Source organism: Salmo trutta, unplaced genomic scaffold (genome assembly GCF_901001165.1).
Source record: "Salmo trutta unplaced genomic scaffold, fSalTru1.1, whole genome shotgun sequence".
Lineage (NCBI taxonomy): Eukaryota > Metazoa > Chordata > Actinopteri > Salmoniformes > Salmonidae > Salmo > Salmo trutta.
Genome location: NW_021822911.1, coordinates 5263503 through 5287866, shown reverse-complemented (window position 1 = coordinate 5287866; position 24364 = coordinate 5263503). Strand labels below are relative to the sequence as shown.

At 40.7% G+C, this 24364-nt stretch overlaps 1 protein-coding gene and 5 non-coding genes across 6 annotated transcripts in view; 3 read left to right on the top strand and 3 right to left on the bottom strand.

Moving 5' to 3' along the window:
- LOC115186592 (zinc finger protein 135-like) overlaps positions 1-24364 on the top strand; it is a gene marked incomplete at both ends in the record, with an annotated part of 91303 nt that overhangs the window by 16376 nt on the left and 50563 nt on the right. The window lies entirely within an intron of this gene.
- trnav-uac (transfer RNA valine (anticodon UAC)) lies at positions 18934-19006 on the bottom strand. The gene has a single exon. It is a non-coding gene; the product is annotated as a tRNA-Val (tRNA).
- Positions 19355-19427, bottom strand: trnav-uac (transfer RNA valine (anticodon UAC)). The gene has a single exon. It is a non-coding gene; the product is annotated as a tRNA-Val (tRNA).
- Positions 20611-20683, bottom strand: trnav-aac (transfer RNA valine (anticodon AAC)). The gene has a single exon. It is a non-coding gene; the product is annotated as a tRNA-Val (tRNA).
- On the top strand, positions 21677-21749 carry trnal-uag (transfer RNA leucine (anticodon UAG)). The gene has a single exon. It is a non-coding gene; the product is annotated as a tRNA-Leu (tRNA).
- Positions 22955-23027, top strand: trnav-cac (transfer RNA valine (anticodon CAC)). The gene has a single exon. It is a non-coding gene; the product is annotated as a tRNA-Val (tRNA).

The window sequence follows — 24364 nt, the reverse complement described above, 5'->3', positions numbered from 1 at the left end:
AATGTTGTAGTTGGGGATGGAAATTTCAGAATTTTTGGTGACCTTCCAAAGCCAGGATTCAGACACGGCAAGGACATCAAGGTTGGTGGAGTGTGCTAAAGCAGTGAGTAAAACAAACTTAGGAAGGAGGCTTCTGATGTTAACATGCATAAAACCAAGGCTTTTACGGTTACAGAAGTCAACAAATGAGAGTGCCTGGGGACACACAGGACCTGGGTTAACCTCTACATCACCCGAGGAACAGAGGAGTAGGATGAGGGTACGGCTAAAGGATATCAGAAGTGGTCGTCTAGTGCGTTGGGAACAGAGAATAAAAGGAGCAGATTTCTGGGCGTGGTAGGATAGATTCAAGGCATAATGTACAGACAGGGGTATGGTAGGGTGCGGGTACAGTGGAGGTAAACCTAGGCATTGAGTGACGATTAGATAGGTTGCATCTCTGGAGGCAACAGTTATGCTAGGTGAGGTGTCAGGGAAATTGCAAGATTATGTTATAATGCTTGTATTGCATTATAATGGTTGTTTTATTCGACAGAATAGAGTATTCTGTTAATTATTGTGTGTGTTCTACTGAGGATGGGCCTCTATGAGATAACACTGACAGAGGTGATTTACGATGTCTTTGTGTGATAAAACCTAAAGAGCATTCCAGAGAACATGAGTTAGTGGTTCTGTTCTATACCGTACCAGGAAGAGACGGCTCCAGTTTGGAGTAGGTGGGCCAGACACTGGTCTATACAATGAAAACTGTTGACACAGCAGATGCTGTCTGCTTTGTAGTATAGATATCTTTCATACAAATCTTAACCTTGTGACCATTCTATGTATCTGTTGTTCGTCATGTAGGTTGAAAGGGGTGTATCTTGGCTATAAAAGATCTTTGTACTTTTGTTTTGCCACTCTCAACAGATCATTAGAAAATGGTGAATCGTTGATAAGTCATTGCTATTGCAAAGCTCTTATTATTAAAGATTTAGTTTAAGTATAACTCTGACTTGTGTGAAGATTGTCTCTCCTCATTTGATAGTAAAGAAATTAACCACCACAGAGGTCACCGCATGTGTGGGAGGTGGGACAAAAGAGCTCTCTGAGGCATGTTGAGTGGGACGAGGGGCTCCGCAGTAAAATAAAACAATGATAACTACCCTAAACAACAGTATACAAGGCATATTAACATTAGAGAGACATAAAGCGAGGCAAAAAGCAATCACAAGTGTTGATTGGGAGAGCTAGCTAAGATGATCTACCAACAGGACATCACGTGGTCATGATTTTATGTTGATTTGTAACTTGCAGGATAAACAAGATCCAAACCACCAGGGTGGTATGTCATGACGTTGCCCTCTCTCTGGGTACAGAGAACACAGTTGAACCCCCTCCCTCTGCACCAGGCCTTTTCTATGCACCATCCCCCAACCTCTATACTTCTGACACTGCTGTGGTGAGAGGGGTCGTAAAATTCTAAAGGAGAATGTCCTGCCGCATGGCCCAGTTTTGAGACAGAGAGGGGTTTCATAGAGAGACAAAGGAAATTCTTCCAACTCACAGAATTGGGGAACCGAACGACATTTATGTTCTGGAGAAGGTATAAAAGATCGGTGAAGAATCCAGCTACGAACTGGTCCACTTGGTACAATTTTGTGATACTCATTGGAGACAATAGTGCCATATTACCATACTAAGGTTTATATAATAGCCTCAGCTATGGGACTTGCATCTAAATGGTTGTATACAATGATTTAATAAGATTCAAGCTATTTGGAATATGTAGAGAGGCTATGTACTGATGTTAATGTGATAGAATTGTATTTCTGTTTAAAGCTTAACTCAGTCATCGGCACGCCCCCAGGGACACAGACAAGACCTGGCGTCATGAGACAGCCTTTTTTCTGTCATTCCGAATAAAACCCCCACCCAGGGTTTCTTTCTTTAGACCAGGCCTCCACTCCATTACGAGTTGGCCAATAGGTTTGACCATGCATCCCTCTCCTGAACTTTGACCATACCACGTGGTAAACTTTTAGACTATCGATACCGACATAATAAGTCTTTGATATTAATTAATAGTCTGCAGCTAGAATAGTCTGCAGCTAGAAATTTGATATCATCGAACGCGAAGACCGACGAAACATCCATTCTATAACGACCTTAATGAATGTCGCTTTGAAAGATCCATTCTAATCGAGAGATAGAGAGAGAATGCGGACAAAACTCTCCAACAGGACAAAAACTCTCCAACAAGGATCCCGACGACACACTGAGCGTAAATAGATATTGATTGCAATTGTTCCCGAATGAGTGAGCGTTCATGTGCAAAGGATTAGCATATCAATTGTTAATATTTATCAACTCTGTTGTGCCTTCTCAGCTGCCCCCAACCCCCTTGTTTGTTTAACAAGCCGCCATGCCGGTTTAGCCCACTAGGGCACATTACTCTACCATTTCTTTGTGACGATAATTACTGTTTGTATGTTTTCTGTGAATTACTTTGTTTAGTAAATAAATTACTTTAAGACAGTTGATGTATGGATGACTTAGTAAAGACTGGGTTCGTGCAGATACAACAATTTACGACGTTTGGAATGAGACTGGACGCGAGGTAAAATACACCATTTAAACCAGAAGATAATCGGCCTATACTATAATATAATATATAATGTTATAATATAGGAAAGTTATATTAGGAAAATTATAACTTTGTAATCTGAATATTTTCCTTGGTGCCCCGATCTCCTAGTTAAATACAGTTAAACGATTAATCAGTTGAATCGCGTAATAATAATTGCAGGGAGTTATTTTGATAAACATGTCTTCAGTATAATGGTGCCCAAAGACACGACAATGGCGATGAATGGGCAGAGAGGGTCAGTTAACTACACACAGGGCCTGAGTTCGAGGCTGCGGCCGACAGATCAACAAAATAAACAAAATGGAGTACCGTGATTAATGAACAGTCCAGCAGGCATCAGCTATGTAGCCTAGTGATCATAGGGTCCAATGAACAGGAATATATGAAACAGGGAAGCCGTTAGGTAGTCGTTACTACGCTAGCCAGGAGATGCGCCTGGCTCGAGGCTAACTGGTGCTAGCTTCGGGACAAGGGCACCGACGTCTGGCAAAGGCCGGTTGAGGGCACATCAGACGGAATTACGTCGGCAGACCAGTCGTGATGGATTGGCGGGGCTCCATGTTGACAAAGGGTCCAGGCCAATTGGCAAGAGGTATTGTAGCTGGAGTAATTTTGTTTGCTAGCCGGGAGATGCACATGGCTTGAGGCTAACTGGTGCTAGCTTCAGGACAAGGGCGTTAGCCACTATAGCCACTCCGGTGCAAAGGTCATCACGGCAGGAATCCGGTGATGTAGTGGCTTCTAGTCGTCTTAGTGAAGAGTCTGGGAGGCATCAGCTGTGTAGCCGAGTGATCACAGGGTCCACTGAGCAGGCCGGGAGATTGGCCAGGCTCAAGGCTAGCTTCGAGGCTGGGCCACTCGGTGGCAGCTAGCTAGCTGCAATTATCCGGTGTAATGGTCCAGAGCTTACGGCAGGAATACGGTGATGTAGTGGAGAAAAACAGTCCGATATGCTCAGGGTTGATATCGCGCTGTGCAGACTGGCAGGTATTATCCAGGCTAAAAGTGGCTGATGTCTGAGCTAAAAAGGTAAAGGCCGCTAGCAGTGGCTAACAATGACTAAATAGCTAGTAGCTAATTAGCTGGTTAGCTTCTGATGGAGGTTCTAGCTATAAGGTCTCACGGGTTGCTGGAAGGTATATTTAATAAAAAAATAGAACAAGAGATTGAAATATGTTGCAATATATACAAAAAAATACGAAAAAAACAACATTTACAACAAACACGTCTTACTGCTACGCCATCTTGGATTACAAGATGACTCAGTTAAAAACCATTGGATTTAGCAAACTCTGAAATGATTTAGGATTTCTGTGCTCACGAAAACGGTTTTCCCAGCGTAACATAAGGAGCCACTACATAGTTCGAGTGCATTTCAGAATACAAAAAAATTGTCCGACAGCAAGATCCAGTATTTAAGTTGAAGTTCATCATATGACAAGCGTAACGTTATGACCCTAACTCCTGTTCCCTGAAGGAGGGAAACTAGGTACAACATACTATTAAATCCACGCCTCTCTGGAAGCCCTGCCTTCCACAGGTGATGAGAGTGAGGCTTGGATTTATTCCTTAAATTTAATAAGGCTCTTCACCGACCCAGGAAGGGGTGGGACCAAACAGGTGTTGTACCTCGTTTCCCTCCTTCAGGGAACAGTAATTATAGTCATAAAGTTACACTCCCTTTCAGTCGGTCAACTTCGGTACAACATACTATGGGGAAATACAATCATTCCCCATGCCGACCCAAATGGATACTAAATGAAACGGCCCCTGGCAGACCACCCAGACTTGACCCAGCAAGATGCGTCAGTTTTGTCAATTTATTAATAGTCTTTTGTTTGAAACACTCCTGTCAATGTTGAATAAGGACACACACCTGATTACGCATATAGAAGTAGGACTAGTCTACCTGGCCTGTGTGCAAATGTAGGCCTATAAATGTGCCCATTTGGGGATGTCTGACAGTACTTCTGATTGTCTTAATGCACCACCACTAATGAGTTGCGGAGCTTCTCAAATATTTTTTTTTCACCTCAAACAGCAAGTAAACAAAGTCTAATAAAAAGAAAATAAAGTAATTTCACCTTTATTTAACCAGGTAAGCTAGTTGAGAACAAGTTCTCATTTGCAACTGCGACCTGGCCAAGATAAAGCATAGCAATTCGACACATACAACAACACAGAGTTACACATGGAATAAACAAAACATAGTTAATACAGTCAAAAAATCAATTGCAAATGACAATAGTTCCTCAAAGTATTTTTGTAAAATATTTCCAGCTCTCGCCCTTTCGATAACCACTCAGCATAAAAGGGAAAAATGTAATTCTCTGATCCAGTGGAAACATCATAAAATACCTGATTACTTCTTATCCTTTGCACAAATAGCCTACAGCTGTGTCTGTCCAGGACTCACAGGCACAGGAAAACTGAGGGCCAGAATATTTTATACAATGTTGCAAGTTTCAGGGGGCCCAGTTGATAGTTGATACAATGTTTCAAGTTTGTTGTAGACAAGCCATGTGCAGCCAAAGTATTAATTTTTATCAGGATATTTTCTACCTGCAGAATGCAATGTTTTTATTTGTTGGCTTTATGTAGGCTATTTTTTTACATAGTTGGCAATGGCAATAAAAGTTACTTTTAGATTTGTATAATTTTCATTTAGATAGAATGTAGATTAATCAGACAATGATTTTGAGATACTATTATAAATTAAATGAAACTGTTCCAGTAAAATGTGAATATGAAAATCATAACTGGCACCAGATCAGTAGAAATGGTCAGATAAATTGGCACTCCAACTGGAAAAGGTTGCCGACTGCTGGTGTTGTCTATTTGTAGTCTATTAGTCTATCTGTAGTCTATTACTGAAAACTTCAGGAGCAGAACGGCAGAATTTACAAAGTCCAGCAGGGGGGGGGGCTTCTGGTTAGGGCAGCAGTGTAGCCTAGTGATTAGAGCGTTGGACTAGTAACCGAAAGGTTGCAAGATCGAATCCCCGAGCTGACAAGGTACAAATCTGTCATTCTGCCCCTGAACAAGGCAGTTAACCCACTGTTCCTAGGCCGTCATTGAAAGTAAGAATTTGTTCTTAACTGACTTGCCTAGTAAAAAAAAAAGTTATGTTGATGACTGGCTCCCTTTAGTCATTTGTGAGTCTTATTTTATCAAACAGCGTGCTTAAAGCATCAGACAAGTTCAGTACATATAGATTTTATAAAAACACATGGTGTGATTGGTAGAAAGAACAGATGACTCTTGGTTGACCAAGATTTATTTTAGTTGGGGACAGCACTAGAACATGACTTTGGGGCTCCAGAGTGGCGCAGCGGACACTGCATCTCAGTGCTTGAGGCATCACTAGACACCCTGGTTCAAATCCAGGCTGTATCACAATCGGCCATGATTGGGAGTCCCATAGGGTGGCGCACAATTGGCCCAGCGTCGTCCGGGGTAGGCAGTCATTGTAAATAAGAATTTGTTCTTAAGTGACTTGCCTAGTTAAATAAAGGTTACATTTAAATAAATAAAAAAAATGGTGTTTCATGACAAACCCTTTTTTACAAATCCGTCAAGGCACCAACTTTGAGAAGAGTTTAAAACAAAGGTTTCAAACCAATTCATGAATGTAATTGAATCTAGGTATGTATTGCCTTTAATGTAATGGCATGGGAAAAAATTGGCTGAATATTATACAATGACTTATCAACAGCTCTAACAATTTGACCCACACAGGAAATCTACACTGGTAATTCTAGAATATACTATATAGCCTAGAAATCTGGTTAAACTATCATTATGACATCATGAATGAATTCTAGAATATACTATATAGCCTAGAGACCTGGTTAAACTATCATTATGACATCATGGATGAATTCTAGAATATACTATATAGCCTCGAAACCTGGTTAAACTATCATTATGACATCATGGATGAATTCCAGAATATACTATATATCCTAGAAACCTGGTTAAACTATCATTATGACCTCATGGATGGCCAGTCCTTCTATTCATAGTGTAGTGAATTCATGGGGTAGCCCTGAGCTTAACTCAAACCTGGGTCCAGCGACTGTCAAGCCAACACCTACATTTACATTTAAGTCATTTAGCAGACGCTCTTATCCAGAGCGACTTACAAATTGGTGCATTCACCTTATGATATCCAGTGGAATATCACACCTTATAACTGTTACACCAAGATGTCTGAACTTCTTGAAGAGGTCGCTAGGTGTTGGGTTACGGTTGCTACAATAGCTTTCTCTATAAATTTGAGAGTGGTTACACTTCTCCTTCCCCCATCCCTCAGCTGTTTACCAAACCAAGCCTCTGGGCAGCCATTTTGTTGCTGTTTAAAAAAGCCACACAACAAACCAATCTGCAGTTCAAACAATAACAAAGCTGTCATTCCTCCACTGTTTTGGTTATAAGATGATGATGGGGTTGGAGAAATGTAACTACAGACAGATAGACCTATGAATGCAAGGACTGACCATCCATGATATCAACATTATAGTTTTAACCATGTTGAGGCTATACAGTGTTGGTTTACATTGTTTCTAAACATTGGAGTAAAAAAAGCTTATTTGGGGTTCTGATGGGGTACAACAGTTGAACTAAGCTCATGAGGCATGTGTTATATTCTTCAAGAATCAATGGCTATAAATAAATAATTTAAAAGTCACAATATGGATGTAGCAATTTCAGATTTCCGATTTAACACCAAACATCAGTTCAACAACTGCAGAGTTGGTGCCTCTGTATTTAAGACAGTACTTACTAGTGTTAATCAGGGAACGGTTTCTCAAAACCACCTTATGGCTGAGTTCACCGTTAGAACCATTGGACGCCTTAAGATGCGTTTGGGAAACCGGGCCCAGATATCCAGTTTCCTCCTCCTCCTTTCTCGATGTAACAGTTGTCTCCCCCTCCTCCTTTTTCACTCCAAAAACTGCATCCTCCTCTTCTTTTACTGTAACATCCTCCTCCTCTTTCACTCTGAGCGCGTCTTCCTCTTCTTTCACAGTAACGGCCTCACCCTCTACTTCTTGTTTTACTGTAACATCCTCCTCCTCTTTCACTCTGAACGCGTCTTCCTCTTCTTTCACAGTAACGGCCTCACCCTCTACTTCTTGTTTTACTGTGATATCCTCATTTTCTTTAGCAGGAGGAGAATAGCTTAGTGAACTCATGGTTGGAGATGTTAGCTAGCTAGGCTAATGCTAACTTAACCAGCCCGCTAGCTGACTAGTAACAACACCGTAAATATGAAATTAAATCTGATAACTAACTAGACGACAGAAGTGGTTTTAAAACACAGTTGCTAATATACTCGAAAACGTCTAAAGAGCTTTATTGTTTCGGCTATTTTGTCTAGCAAGCTACCGAGGTGGCTGAATAACTGTTGCTACTGTTGAAAGAAGAGTTCCGTCCACTACATTATACGTCACACCAACAGCATTACCTTAAATTCCCACACCGCCATCTGCTGACTGGAGTGGGTAACGCAGTAGAGTAAAATGTTTATTTTATTTTCAGACAAAAAGTAAAAGTGTAGGACGCATTAGTTTTTACTCACCAGTGTGACAATACCGTGTGGTTAAAGACTTACCAAGCTAGTTGTAGTCACGATATGGTTACCTATAAGTACAAACAGTTATGTTTTTTTGTTATTACATATTTATTAACTTATTTCTGGAAGTCTTCTAAACTACCCACAATGCACTATGTGCTACAGAGTTTGTATCCCAGTATAGTGAAGTTTAACTCGGCAACTCGAACAAATTCTTATTTACATTGACGGCCTACCCCTGTTTCCAGTTGTCCACATGGCTGGGAGAACCTATTCAAGTAAGTAAATAGATTTTGAAAATGTAAAAAAAAAACCGATGTATTATTAGCTAACTAGCTACAGTGCAGGCTAACTCAAATGAGCTGCTAAATGAGCTAGCTATCTAGCCAACTTCACATACTGTATAGATAGATAGATAGCTGGTGATATTTAATTCACTTAGCTAGCTAACTTCATATTAGCTAGCTATCTATTTATCACTGTAAAAAACAAACTCCAAATGCATTTGTAGGTAGCTAGCTAACAGCCATGGAGGAGGGTAAAAGGATAGCAGCCCCAACTGTCAGTGAGAGAGGAGGCTATTCTGGATAGGGCAGGTACTTTTGTGTAGTTCCTGTCCCTAGAAGTGAGGACGGAGATAATAGTAACATAATATTCAGTGTGGTGTAATTTGACTATAATGAAGTCTGTTTCTTGTGAGGTTTTCTGTCCTCAGATAAAGAGCTCTATGAAAGCCAGTCTACATATGAAGAGGTCCCAATGAAGAGCAGTGGTTCTCAGTCCTGGGGACTCAGAGGGGCACATTGTTGTTTTTGCCTTCACACTGCACAGCTGATTCAAATGATCAACTCATCATCAAGCTTCAAGTGGTTTTTATGTTTTCATTTGTGATGCCATCCTTGATATGATCCTGTTATTGTCACATGCTACACATGAACATATGTGTGCCCAAGCATCTATCAATCCAATGTTATCATGATTTGTTATCAGGGATATTATACTTTAGTAATCCACAATGACCTGGTGATGTAACAGTCTAATAATTACGTTGTCTTCCATATTCCTACAGAGACCTTGTAACTGGAGATTCCTTCAGAACGATTGCCTACAGTTACCGTGTAGGGCACTGCAAGGTTGGGTGACCAGGGTCATCTGGGACTGTCTCCTGGGGGAATTCAGGTGTGTGAAGGCTACCTGTGTCCTGCGTAACTTCATGAGGATGGACACGAGGACCCTAGACAACACTATGCACAACAAAGGCTATTTTAAGAGCCATTCACATTGCAATAAGAGTATTCTTCCATTTACTTAGCTATGTCAACTGCAGTTATTCAGTTCACAGTTTCTCTCCCTTTGATTTCTACTTCTCAGGTGAGGGTGCTGTTTAGGTAAGGGTGTGATGTCTGTACAAAAACAAAACAGGCTATTTTAAATCATCCATATTGAAAAAATGTAGAACAATTAGACACCCTATAACCCACACCTACACACTCATGTATCAATCTGATTGATGGATTGTGTTGTGCAGTAAACAGGTTCAGGTGTATAACTGTGGCTCCTTCCACCTTCAAAGAATAGGCAAGAGGGCCAACCATGGAGAATAGTAAGACACTTCATTATTTCTATAACTACGCTGTATTGTTTATCCTTGTGTGTCCGTTCATGTTTTTCAGCATAAAGTCCTCTGCAGCCACATAGTGTGGTGTGGACACCAGGTGAGGCCACACACAGATTCCTGTTGAACACTGTCGCTTTAACTACCTTATTTTCTCAATAACAGTCTCTCTCCTTCACTTCATCCCTCTCTCCTCTTCTCCCTAAATCCTCTAGGTTATATCAGCTGTGTCGGTGAACCCCTCCTGCATCTGAACTGGCTACATAGAGGGCACAGCATGATCAGAGGTGAGAGGTCACTTGGTCAGGTCAACAGGGAGTATTATTAAAGAGATGTTTTACATTGAAATACAGATATAGATGCAGTAGTCCCAGAGTTAATGATCCAAGGTCAGTTTATATTATACAGGAAGTATTATTAAAGAGATGCTTTACATTGAAATACAGATAGAGATGCAGTAGTCCCAGAGTTAATGATCCCAGGTCAGTTTATATTATACAGGAAGTATTATTAAAGAGATGCTTTACATTGAAATAGAGATAGAGATGCAGTAGTCCCAGAGTTAATGATCCCAGGTCAGTTTTGCATTTCACCTCCTGATTGATGACTAACAATGTTAGAATAAAAACACAAACACCATCTGTCTCTCGTCTGCAGGTATGTTTTGATGTGAGAGGATGCCAACCCCCAGTCCCATCATCGCCACCTCACCTGCTTTTAAGAACCTTTGGGCCGACGAGAGACACTATTATGTAATTGTGATGAACTGAGAGAATATTTATGTAGCACTGTGATTCATTAATCATGTGCTGCCTTCCCTGCTCCTATGTGCTTACCTCTTTCCCTTTCTGTCTTTTACACCTCTCTCACCACCTCCTCTTTCTTCCTCTGTTTTTATAATGCACAACAGATGTGCATTGAAGTACAGAATGAAACTTGTATTTATAACACTTGGTTAATGAGCTTTTCAATAAAGCGTTTCACATTCTCTACTGGTTGAAATGAAGTGTAATTTGATGAAATACTCCACCTATCCTGTGTTTACCAGATCAATGCAGATGAAGGGCATTAGATGTTGAGATGAACCAGTGTTAGAGTATTTACATGATGCATAGGAAGTGTAGTGTTCTGTTTTTTAACATTATATTTCTGTATATATGAATTAACTAGTTAAATCCTGTTTCTAGTCTATTAGTTACAATGTGTAACCATTGATGTCCCAGGACCAAGATTGGTAAACACTGTTGAAGTGTATAATTGTAATACATACATGCAGACACAGCGTCATTCAAAGACTGGAATTTGATACTCCTGGTATTGGATATGACTGAAAAATAATCTCAAAGACATTCATACCTAAACTGCACCTTTATTTTCCAAGGTATAGTACATGATCAGTGAATATATTAAATGTACAGGCTACAATGTGGGGATCTCATGCATGGTAATAACTACATGTATATACGACTTGCATCCTTGGCACAAAGTTACATTATATTCTACTCAATCCATAGGCTTCATTAATGTCATTCAGGCTGTTTTGAAGTTGATACAACTGGCTATGATAGCTGAGGTTCATAGATTCTGAACTAATATGTATAGCAAACGTTTGGGTCCATACACAGATCGGCTAGATAGCTAGCTACACATCCATAGGCATACAGGTATTATAATCATCCACTGCACAATAAGCAAGAACATAGCTAGCTACGTTATTTCATCTATCTGCATGGCAAATATCAGCAAGGCAAGCTAACACAATTGTACATTCAATTTGCAGTAAATTCTTCAGCTAGCTAGATTCTATACATCCACTGTTTCACAAAACGACAGCCTGGTTTGCTGGTTGTTTCAGGAGTCCCTAAAACAACCAGAATTACAATTTCATACTCATGTCACAACACCCATAAAGCTAGTCAGCTAGCTGGCTAATGTTAGCTAGTCAGCTAGCTGGTTAATGTTAGCTAGTCAGCTAGCTGGTTAATGTTAGCTAGCTGGCTATTGTTAGCTAGTCAGCTAGCTGGTTAATGTTAGCTAGTCAGTTAGTTGGTTAATGTTAGCTAGTCAGCTAGCTGGTTAATGTTAGCTAGTCAGCTAGCTGGCTAATGTTAGCTAGTCAGCTAGTTGGTTAATGTTAGCTAGTCAGCTAGCTTGCTAAATCGCGATTTTCGTAAATGAACTTTACGATTAAAAAAAGCATAATCGTTTGTCTCTACATTAACTAACATTCCTGTAAACTGTACATGTTTCTGCATGATTCGTTATGACGTTATAATCCCTTACATTTGCTTCCATCCTAGTATATCTGTCCGCCATCTTTGATCCGGTTCAGTTCTGTGTAGGGGTACCCCTCTCTCCTAGTATTTCTGTCCGCTGTAATAAATATTTCGCATAAGCTGGTCTATTGCGCAACACTTATCTGCTGATACAAAAGACACATTCTGTGTTGAACGGATACTAGCTATACACGCACACCCAGAAACAGATGGCCGACTTAGACCTTACACAGCACTGATAAAACAGGAAATGCCCTGATCACAGGGGCCAACGTCCAGTCTCGCAATAACATCTTGTGACTACAGAGACACACAGACAATGACTCAGCACAAAACACACACGTACACACACACACAAACCCATCCCTGAGGGCTGGGTTAGAGGAACAGAGAACACACTCATGGACCAATGGGGAGTCGACACCGACCCGAGACCGGATCAACCCTCCACTCAACGACCAGTCAGGAGGACGAATCTACAAGACTCAACCTACGTCATAGCATTACAATCATGTTGTATAAAACAGATGCACACTATGTTTTGGGGCTCTCTTCTGCTAGTTCCCTAAGAGCTAAACGAACGAGTCCGTGCACGCTTTGCCAAATATCTTTGTCTCTTAATAAAACTGCCTTACTATAATTGAATCCACCCTGTCCAGCGTCTTGACTTGGTCTCCTTCTCAAGTAACTGATCATCAACAAAACTTGGTAGCAGAGGATGGTTTCATACTTCTGAATTCGGTCCATAAATGGTTGATGTGAGAGGAGACATGTCCAGGACAATCTCGTGAGGACGGGTGACCTGTCCGCAGGAGCCATCGGCGATTCTACTTGCCCCGGGAAACTGATCAACGAGCTCGACTAAAAAAAGGTAAGCAGAGCCTGTTAAAACAAAATCTGCATATTATATTATAGTCTTTATCCAAATTTTGATCAGTAGTACTGGGCGTGAGTATGAATTGTTGTTAAATTGTATGTAAATTGTGTTAACAAATGTTAAGGCTGAATACAAAGATATTTGACTGAATAGAGAGCCTGTGTGGCGATCCTGTGTGGATCTGTGAGCCTGTGTGGCGATCCTGTGTGGGTCAAAGTCTGTGTGACTCCCCGTGTAGACTGTGAGCCTGTGTGGCACGTCATTGATAGAATATATCCGTTAACTTGGGAGGGCTACTGGAATGGCAACCAGATGAGACCACCCATGTACATGTGGAGGAATTAAAGTAAATATAACTCATTGTAACTATATAACCCTGATGACTGCATGATTTGGGGGTTCGTTCCATGAGACCTCCAATACCAAGGTGATATTTAAACAATTTGAGGGCCGCCGTGCTGTTGGGGTTGTGGGGAACAAATAAAATATAACCACATAACACTTTGTTTACGAGGGTGGGACACCAGAGATAAGTCGGTGTCCGCGCCGTGAATACATCGCTGGTCTTTACCAGCGACGGGCTAAGTATACAAAGATAGAGAGACACTTATACAGATAATAAGATGGCAACTACTCCACCAACCAAGCTCAAATTTAGTGAATATTTGGAACAAAAAATACAGGATAGAGCTGGGGGAAAGGAACAGTATAAAGCAATTGGTGGGAGAGATTCGGGATTGTACACAAATTTGGGTCGGTGTGCAGGCCCCAATCTCAGGGCCTCGTCAATCCCTTAAGGCTAAAATAGCTAAGGTATGTGCAGGATCGAAGTTGACTTGGGTGGAAGCCCTGCCCCTGGCGTTGATGGCTATGAGAGCCTCTCCAGGTGCAGGCACCCATCTCTCTCCTCATGAGATAATGACTGGTAGAGTCATGCCTGGTCCACCAAGGGAGGGAGGTCATATGCCCGCCCTTGATGTACAACAAATTGCAATGTCTGACTATGTGAGAAAACTGACGGAACTTTCTGCAGCTCTCTCCACACAGATCCGCAAGGTCCAAGAGGGGGAGCTGTCGGGAGATTCGCCACCACTGAAGGTAAAAGTTGGGGACTGGGTGAGGGTCAAAGTCCACAAGAGAAAGTGGCTGGAACCCAGGTGGACTGGACCGTACGAAGTGAAGGAAGTTACTTCACACTCTGTCCAGGTCAAAGGTAAATCAGGCGCGCCTTGGCACCACCTTACACACTGCACACCGGCCCCAACCCCTTCCAGAACTTTGACTGAAACCAGGGCCGATTTGCGCGCCCTAAAATTCGATTCCAACCACTGAAACCTTAGTTGGGGAAAATGGGACCACAGCTCCCGTTTCCACGACCTAAGGCGCCACGCCCAGGGTCGGGTTATCTCCCTCCCTGGGAGAGGCTGGGGATATCAGCTCCCCTGTTTGTTATTTTCATAATCATTGCCGGAGTATCCTTAGGAACTCTCACTGGTGGGGATTTGAACATTGCATGGAAAAATATTAAGTTAGTAAAGTGAATTGCAGGTGGAGTTAATTTTATTTTTACAGGGACGGTGCACATTAAACACAGTTGTGTATAATGGCAGGGTATTCTTAGCAAACAGAATGGGCCGGTTTGCAGACAAACTGAAGGGGTTTAAGTTTTTAAGAAATCTTGGGTTAAATTAGTTAAGTAGTACGTTAAAATATGGGGTTTCATAGATTGAAGTACAGTATTGTATCCAAGGGTAGCGCATGTTCAATTAAGTTTAAAACTAATGATTGGGGGGAGTACAATGGAATTATAAGTATCATTAGCTTTTATTGTAGTCAACGTTTGGGTTTTTGAATCGCTGTAGTAGGATGAAATGCTGACCAAGTGGTTGTATTTTCTGGAAAAAGGAGTGTTTCAAATTCCTAGGGATATCTTAAAGGGGTATACACACATGGAATCTTAGAAGTTATACACCCATGGAATCGTTTAAGTTTTATTTTCTGAGTTTTAATTAAACACGCGAAATTCTTTTGATAGGGAATGTCCTGGGAACCTGGGATACAAAATGTAGATAAAGTTCTTAGCTTTAATTTGTCTAATGTAGTAAGAAACACGGTTCTGAAAGGGTGGTATGACTTTTGACCCCTCTAGTGGCTTCCCTGTGTGGTCTGATCAGCCACATTGAAAAGCCATTTGGATGGTGAATTTAAGGTCATTTGTGATACTGACTTTAAGGAAATTTGTAGAACTGATAATTATGATGGAGTTAAAGTTCTTAGACACAATTGATAATTTGAACCAATGAGAAGACAGAATGACGATAAGGGTACAATAATTTTTCTTTGTGGAGTAGTTTAGATTAATAATTTTGATCTGATTATGTTATGTGAATATCGTTTGATAGATAGGGGTACTTTTTACATTATCTAGATACGTTTATTTTCCCTTAGGAAGTCAGCTGGGGTTGTATTCAGTGGAAGAGATTTAACACAACAAGGCTGTGGAATTAATATAATAGTATTATTATATTTTGTTGTTGAATAAGTTTAATAATGGTAGACTTATGTCAAGTATTAGGATATATTCTAAGCCAACGGACCAGCATAGTTAAATTATAAACAGGTGAGGACAGAAATAATACTGGGACAGACAGAGAATACATAATAAGAATAGAAGATAGGAAGAGAATTTAGTTTGGTTCGCTTAGTTAGGATATTAATTCATGGAGAGACTATCGGCTCCATTTGGCATGTATTTTAGTTTTGATTTTAAGTTTGTTTGGTAAATTCGCTAAGAAGAGATTTGACTGTTTACACAGACAAGCACATAGGCATTTAAAACCATACAAAGCAGCACAGATAAATCTTAAATAAGACACTTGACAGAGAATTGTTACAGGGTAGCTAAGGATGAATGCCCCAGGGAGAATTTGACATGTGGAAAATGAAAGGGGGCAATCCTACAAGAGAAGGGCTGACATAAGGATCATTTGTTTAGATATGCAGCAATATTGATACATGGCTTGAGCCATGTATAAATAGGGGGAGTATGGTAGAGCAGGTGATAGAACAGGTTAGGATAAACAAGGATAATTACTTAAACAAAAACATTTTTTGTAGAATATCCATTCCAACATTTGGAAATGGACTTAGTGAACTATTCCGATTTACATTTACATTTAGCAGACGCTCTTATCCAGAGCGACTTACAGTAGTGAATGCATACATTTCATTTCAGATTTGAGGGGAAGAAGGGGTGTTTAACAATAATATATAAGTATAGCAAATGGGTAGAAGCGTTCCCAACTTACTTGGTGGACATGATTATGGTAGCTAAAATATTAAGTCAAGATATTATCCCTAGAGTTGGTTTACTGGGATCTATCTCTTTAAATGATGGATGACAGTTTAGCTAATCAGGTAGAGCCTATAGAATGCCAGAGTTAGGGAGAATAGAGATACCAGAACAGGTAGACATAGAAGTTGAAGTAATACTAACAGACACATGAGAAGACTGTTTGTTAACCAAACCCGTATGTCCAAGATTTTGTGTCCAACAGGTGAATTACAGGAGAAGGTGATTCACTCAGTCCAACCAGGAGACTGGGTGTGGATCCAGTCTCTGAGGAGAAAAGACAGGAAGCAGCCCCGTTGGGAAGGCCCATACAGGTTCTGTTAAACCACTGCCTTTGCCATTAGAAAAGCTGAGAGAGTCACTTGGGTCCACGTTATCCACTGCAAGAAGGTATGTACACATATGAGCACTGCTGATCACACACAGAGTTAGGAGAAGAACCGAGTACCAACAGGGTCCGGGGGTTACCTCCTTAACGAAGATTTCCTATCCCGACTGTGTGTGCTCCTAGAGGTAGCTGTAGCTCAGTTGGTAGTTCAGTTGGTAGTTGGTAGCTCAGTTGGTAGAGCCAACTGTAGCTCAGTTGGTAGAGCATGGTGTTTGCAATGCCAGGGTTGTGGGTTTGATTCCCACGGGGGGCCATGTATGAAATGTATGCATTCACTACTGTAAGTCGCTCTGGATAAGAGCGTCTGCTAAATGACTAAAATGTAATGTAAATGTAGGTGTGAGTATGGGGTGGTACCTAGCAGAGAGACTAAGGGCAGGAGAGGGTTGGCGGTTTTTAAGAAGAGTAGAGACTCTGAGCTGCATCATAGTCTAATCTGACTGATACATTGATCCACCACCTTCTGGCACTAATCATACGATACCGTTGTCATTTATAAGAATGCAAAGATAAACTATATAATACACTGATGAGTGACTTACAGAATAAGGAATCAAAGAAGATCAAGATGTAGAATTTTAGGTAAACATTAAACAATTTCCTGGGGAAGCAGACAACTGTACAGGAATTGGGGTTGGCCAGATTGAAGTACTCAGCCAACCCACCTCGGTTCACCTGGATTCCTGATGAGCACCAGTGTTATAGATACAAGAATGGCACCGAGAATTGAGATGATTTTAACGGCTGGAAAGGTAATCGTTAATGTGACTGACTTAGGTTTGAAAGCACAGGAGAAAATGTGTAACCTCATAGCACCTATGGCTGATGAAGGGTGGGCTAGTACCAGCAAAGGACGCATACGACAAGAATTACCACAAAGGGTGGTTAGGAACTTGCGCCCTGGGGTTATTGGTCCAACCAGTTTGAATTAGTGATAAGAGACCAGTTATAGGAGGCTAAAGTAGGTACAGGAGGAGTTTTGATAAGGATGGGAATGGCTTTGTCTAGATGGATGCTATTGGCATCCTCAGGGAGGTTCCAGATGAATACAAAGTTATGAATCAAATATGTGAAGGCTTTAACACTACATTATGTTGGTAGTTGACAATAAATAATAATGTGGATTGAATTAATGACATCTTTTATAATCAACAGAGATTCATGAATGAAACCGGGGATGCAGTAAAGAGGTTCTCTGACCAATTTTCCGCCACCTCCCTCATGACCTGGTAAAATAGACTAACTCTCGATAGGTTACGGGCAAAGAGGATGGTGTAGGTAGAATGATTAGGTTCATTGCTGTACGTACATTTTTGATAACACAGCTCATGTTTGGGAAATGGAAAAGTGTTGCAAGAACTGTATTATGGGCTGCTTTAACCTGTATGAGTGTGTTTGGGTTGTGTGGTTGTTGTTTGGTCCCGTGTGCAAGAGGTTTAATAACCAGAACTTTAGAGAGATGATAACGGAGCAGATGGTGAGCTACGGACCGAGTGAAAGTTCAGATCAATGAGACGACAAGTACCTACCGCCGAGCAAGCCTGTTCCCCTTTTTCTTTGTCACGTCTTGCAGACGTGAAGAGGGGGATTTGTAATAAAGATAATCTAACATTTTACCTAATGATATATAAGGAGGGCATTTGCACAACATGCTTCACAACAGCACACAACAAAATTCCAGAGACATATTGAGCAACCAACTGATACCAATCACGACCACACCCAGAGACAGATGGCTGACTTAAGCACTCACACAAAAATGTCAAGACATGAAAGCGCCCTAGCCACACGAACTGACCACTGGTGTAAAAAACAACATTCCATGAATATCGTAACCAACCAGACATGAATTAGCAGAAAAACACACTCAGGGGTGTTGGACTCCGAGGACAAAGGACACTGCCCAGGGCCAATGGGAAGTCGACACCACCTGGAGAATGGACCGTCCCTCCACTCATCGACCAGTCAGGAGAGCGGACCTACTAGACTCAACCTACGTCAACACACTGTTATTTCATTGTATAAATTGGATGCACACCATGTTTCGGCGCTCTCTTCCGCTAGTTCCCTATGAGCTAAACGAAGGAGTCCGTGCACGCTTTGCCAAATATCTTTGTCTCATAATAAAATGCCTTACTATAATTGAATCCACCCGGTCCAGCGTCCTGACTTGGTCTCCTTCTCAAGTAACTGATCATCAACACTTGTCAAAGAGCACTGTTTCCGCCTGGTTTCGAACCGAGGACCTTTCGCGTGTAAAGCGAATATGATAACCACTACACTACAGAAACCGCTGCTCGATCTTTCTGCAAGTGGTAAACCGAATTTTACCGATATTCATGGCACGTATTCGAATTTCCAAAATAAGGCATTAATGAAATTCTCTGTTACCACTATGATACTTCTTGAATGTGTCAATGAGCGTTGTCCCCACCCGGTTTCGAACCAGGGACTTTTCGCGTGTGAAGCAAACGTGATAACCACTATACCACAGAAACTGCTGCTACATTTAGCTACAAGGAGTAAACCGAATTTTACAGATATTCATGGCACGCGTTCGAATTCCCAAAATTAGGCATTTATGAAAATAACTATTCTCTGTTAAAAGTACATTACCTACTGCACGTGTCAAAGAGCACTGTTTCCGCCCGGTTTCGAACCGAGGACCTTTCGCGTGTAAAGCAAACTTGATAACCACTACACTACAGAAACTGCTACTTAATTTTTCTGCAAGGAGTAAACCGAATTTTACAGATATTCATGGCACGTATTCGAATTTCCAAAATAAGGCATTAATGAAATTCTCTGTTACCGCTATAGTACTTCTTGAATGTGTCAATGAGCGTTGTTTCCGACCGGTTTCGAACCAAAGACTTTTCGCATGTGAAGCAAACATGATAACCACTACACTACAGAAACTGCTGCTACATTTATCTACAAGGAGTAAACCGAATTTTACTGATATTCATGGCACGTATTCGAATTTCCAAAATGCAGAATTTATGAAAATAACTATTCTCTGTTAAAAGTATAGTACCTTACTGGACGTGTCAAAGAGCACTGTTTCCATCCGGTTTCGAACCAGGGACTTTTCGCGTGTGAAGCGAACGTGACAACCACTACACCACAGAAACTAGTACTACAACCAGCTGCAAGGAGTAAACCGAATTTTACTGATATTCATGGCACGTGTTCAAATTTCCAAAATTAGGTATTTATGAAAATAACTATTCTCTGATTAAAGTAAAGTACCTACTGCACGTGTTAAAGAGAACTGTTTCCGCCCGGTTTCGATCAGAGGACCTTTTGCGTGTTAAGCGAACTTGATAACCACTACACTACAGAAACTGCTGCTACATTTAGCTACAAGGATTAAACCGAATTTTAAAGATATTCATGGAATGTATTCGAATTTCCAAAATAAGGGATTCATGAAATTCTCTGTGGTACTAATTGAATGTGTCAATGAGCGTTGTTTCCGCCCGATTTCGAACCAGGGACCTTTCGCGTGTGAAGCAAACATGATAACCACTACACTACAGAAACTGCTGCTTGATTTGTCTGCAAGGAGTAAACCGAAATGTACAGATATTCATGGCACGTATTCGAATTTCCAAAATAAGTCATTAATTAAATTCTCTGTTACCGCTATAGTACTTCTTGAATGTGTCAATGAGCGTTGTCTCCACCCGGTTTCGAACCAGGGACCTTTCACGTGTGAAGCAAACGTGATAACCAATACACTACATAAACTGCTGCTACAATTATCTTGCAAGGAGTAAACCGAATTTTACTGATATACATGGCACGTGTTCAAATTTCCAAAATTAAGTATTTATGAAAATAAATATTCTCTGTTAAAAGTAAAGTACCTACTGCACGTGTTAAAGAGCACTGTTTCCGCCCGGTTTCGATCCGAGGACCTTTCGCGTGTTAAGCGAACGTGATAACCACTACACTACAGAAACTGCTTCTACAATTAGCTGCAAGGAGTAAACCGAATTTTACAGATATTCATGACATGTATTCGAATTTCCAAAATAATGCATTAATGAATTTCTCTGTTACCACTATGATACTTCTTGAATGTGTCATTGAGCGTTGTTTCCGACCGGTTTCGAACCAAAGACTTTTCGCATGTGAAGCAAACGTGATAACCACTACACTACAGAAACTGCTGCTACATTTATCTACAAGGAGTAAACCGAATTTTACAGATATTCATGGCACGTATTCGAATTTCCAAAATAGAAAATTTATGAAAATAACTATTCTCTGTTAAAAGTATAGTGCCTACTGCACGTGTCAAAGAGCACTGTTGCCGCCCGGTTTCAAACCGAGGACTTTTCGCGTGTTAAGCGAACGTGATAACCACTACACTACAGAAACTGCTGCTACATTTAGCTACGAGGAGTAAACCAAATTTTACCGATATTCATGGCACGTATTCGAATTTCCAAAATAAGTCATTAATGAATTTCTCTGTTATCACTATGATACTTCTTGAATGTGTCAATTAGCATTGTTTCCGCCGGGTTTCGAACCAGGGACTTTTCACGGGTGAAGCAAACGTGATAACCACTACACTACAGAAACTGCTGCTACAATTATCTGCAAGGAATAAACCGAATTTTACAGATATTCATGGCACGCTTTCAAATTTCCAAAATTAGGCATTTATGAAAATAACTATTCTCTGTTAAAAGTACAATACCTACTGCACGTGTTAAAGAGCACTGTTTCCCCCCGGTTTCGATCCGAGGACCTTTCGCGTGTTAAGCGAACTTGATAACCACTACACTACAGAAACTGCTGCCACATTTAGCTACGAGGAGGACACGTTCAAGAAGTACTATAGCGGTAACAGAGAATTTCATTAATGCCTTATTTTGGAAATTCGAATATGTACCATGAATATCAGTAAAATTCGGTTTACTCCTTGCAAGATAATTGTCGCAGCAGTTTCGGTAGTGTATTGGTTATCACGTTCGCTTTAGAAGCGAAAGGTCCTTGGTTCGAAACCGGGTGGAAACAGTGCTATTTGACACGTGCAGTAGGTACTATACTTTTAACAGAGAATAGTTATTTTCATAAATTCTGTATTTTGGAAATTCGAATACGTGCCATTTATATCAGTAAAATTCGGTTTACTCCTTGCAAGATAATTGTAGCAGCAGTTTCTGTAATGTAGTGGTTATCACATTTGCTTCACACGCGAAAGGTCACTGGTTCGAAACCGGGCGGAAACAACGCTCATTGACACATTCAAGAAGTACTATAGCGGTAACAGAGAATTTCATTGATGCCTTATTTTGGAAATTCGAATACGTGCCATGAATATCTGTAAAATTCGGTTTACTCCTTGTAGCAAAATGTAGCAGCAGTTTCTGTAGTGTAGTAGTTATCACGTTTGCTTCACATGCGATAGGTCCTCGGTTCGAAACCGGGTGGAAACAGTGCTCTTTGTCACGTGCAGTAGGTACTGTACTTTTAACAGAGAATAGTTATTTTCATAAATTCTGTATTTTGGAAATTCGAATACGTGCCATGAATATCGGTAAAATTCGGTTTACTCCTTGCAGCTAATTTTACAGCAGTTTCTGTACTGTAGTGGTTATCACATTCGCTTTACACGCGAAAGGTCCTTGATTTGAAACCGGGCAGAAACAGTGCTCTTTGACACATGCAGTAGGTACTGTACTTTAAACAGAGAATAATTATTTTCATAAATGCCTTATCTTGGAAATTCGAATACATGCCATGAATATCTGTAAAATTCGGTTTACTTCTTGCAGAAAAATCATTCAGCAGTTTGTGTAGTGTAGTGGTTATCACGTTCGCTTTACACGGGAAATGTCCTCGGTTCGAAAAACGGGTGGAAACAGTGCTCTTTAACACGTGCAGTAGGTACTATACTTTTAACAGAGAATAATTATTTTCATAAATACCTAATTTTCGAAATTTGAACACTTGCCATGAATATCAGTAAAATTCGGTTTACTCCTTGCAGACAATTGTAGTGGCAGTTTCTATAGTGTAGTGGTTATCACGTTTGCTTAACACGCAAAAGGTCCTCGGATCGAAACCGGGCGGAAACAGTGCTCTTTGACACGTGCAGTAGGTACTTTACTTATAACAGAGAATAGTTATTTTCATAAATACCTAATTTTGGAAATTTGAACACGTGCCATGAATATCAGTAAAATTCGGTTTACTCCTTGCAGATAATTGTAGCAGCTGTTTCTGTAGTGTAGTGGTTATCACGTTTGCTTCACACGCGAAAGGTCCCTGGTTCGAAACCGGGCGGAAACAACGCTCGTTGACACATTCAAGAAGTACTACAGCGGTAACAGAGAATTTCATTAATGCCTTATTTTGGAAATTCGAATACGTGCCATGATTATCTGTAAAATTCGGTTTACTCCTTGTAGCAAACTGTAGCAGCAGTTTCTGTACTGTAGTGGTTATCACATTCGCTTTACACGCGAAAGGTCCTTGTTTTGAAACCGGGCAGAAACAGTGCTCTTTGACACATGCATTAGGTACTGTACTTTAAACAGAGAATAATTATTTTCATAAATGCCTTCTTTTGGAAATTCGAATACGTGCCATGTATATCTATAAAATTCGGTTTACTCCTTGTAGCTAAATGTAGCAGCAGTTTCTGTAGTGTAGTTGTTATCACGTTTGCTTCACATCCGAAAAGTCCTTGGTTCGAAACCGGTCGGCAACAACGCTCATTGACACATTCAAGAAGTATCATAGTGGTAACAGAGAAATCCGTTAATGCCTTATTTTGGAAATTTGAATACGTGCCATGAATATCTTTAAAATTCGGTTTACTCCTTGCAGCTAATTGTAGCAGCAGTTTCTGTAGTGTAGTGGTTATCACGTTTGCTTCATACGTCCCTTTTTGGAGTTTCAGAAGTGGAAGAGAAGCAGGTGTCTGAGTGCTTGAGAGAGAATATCGTTGTTTTTGGAGGTCTATTTGCTTTATAGGTTTGAAAGTTTGTGAGTGACTGTAGTGAAGTTTCTGTGAAACTTTTTTGCTATTGTCCCCCATCAGCGTGAGCTGTTTGGGGGATATTGCTTAAAATAACCGGACAGACAACATGGCTTCGACATCAAGAATACAAACGACGACGAGAAAGGACAACAGTGAAATCAGAATGTTAAACGAAGAACTGAAAAAAAGAACATATGAGAAGGAACTGACGGTGAACGTGGAAATAAGTGGAGAAGGGAAAATAACAACGATGGAATTGCTGAGAGGAATAAAGGAAGTTTGCGGAGCAATACTGGGATGTCGAATGAAAGACGGAAATAAGTATGAAATAACAATGTCTCATGTAAATGGAAAAGAAAGACTAATAGATGGGCTAAAGATAAAGAACTGTCAAATCATGGCTAAAGAATTAGGGAACGATGAGCTGGTGGTGTCCTTTTTGAACTTGCCCGCATACATTACGGATGAGGAGATAGAAGAGAAACTAAAAGGCTGGAATGTGAAGGCGACCACGCCAATCAAGAGGAGGATGTGGCCAGGAACGGACATTGTAGATGGGACGAGATTTTGCAAGGTAAAGTTTACAGACAATGTGCAATCCTTGCCATATTCTACTAAATTTAACACTGTCGAGGGATTTGAA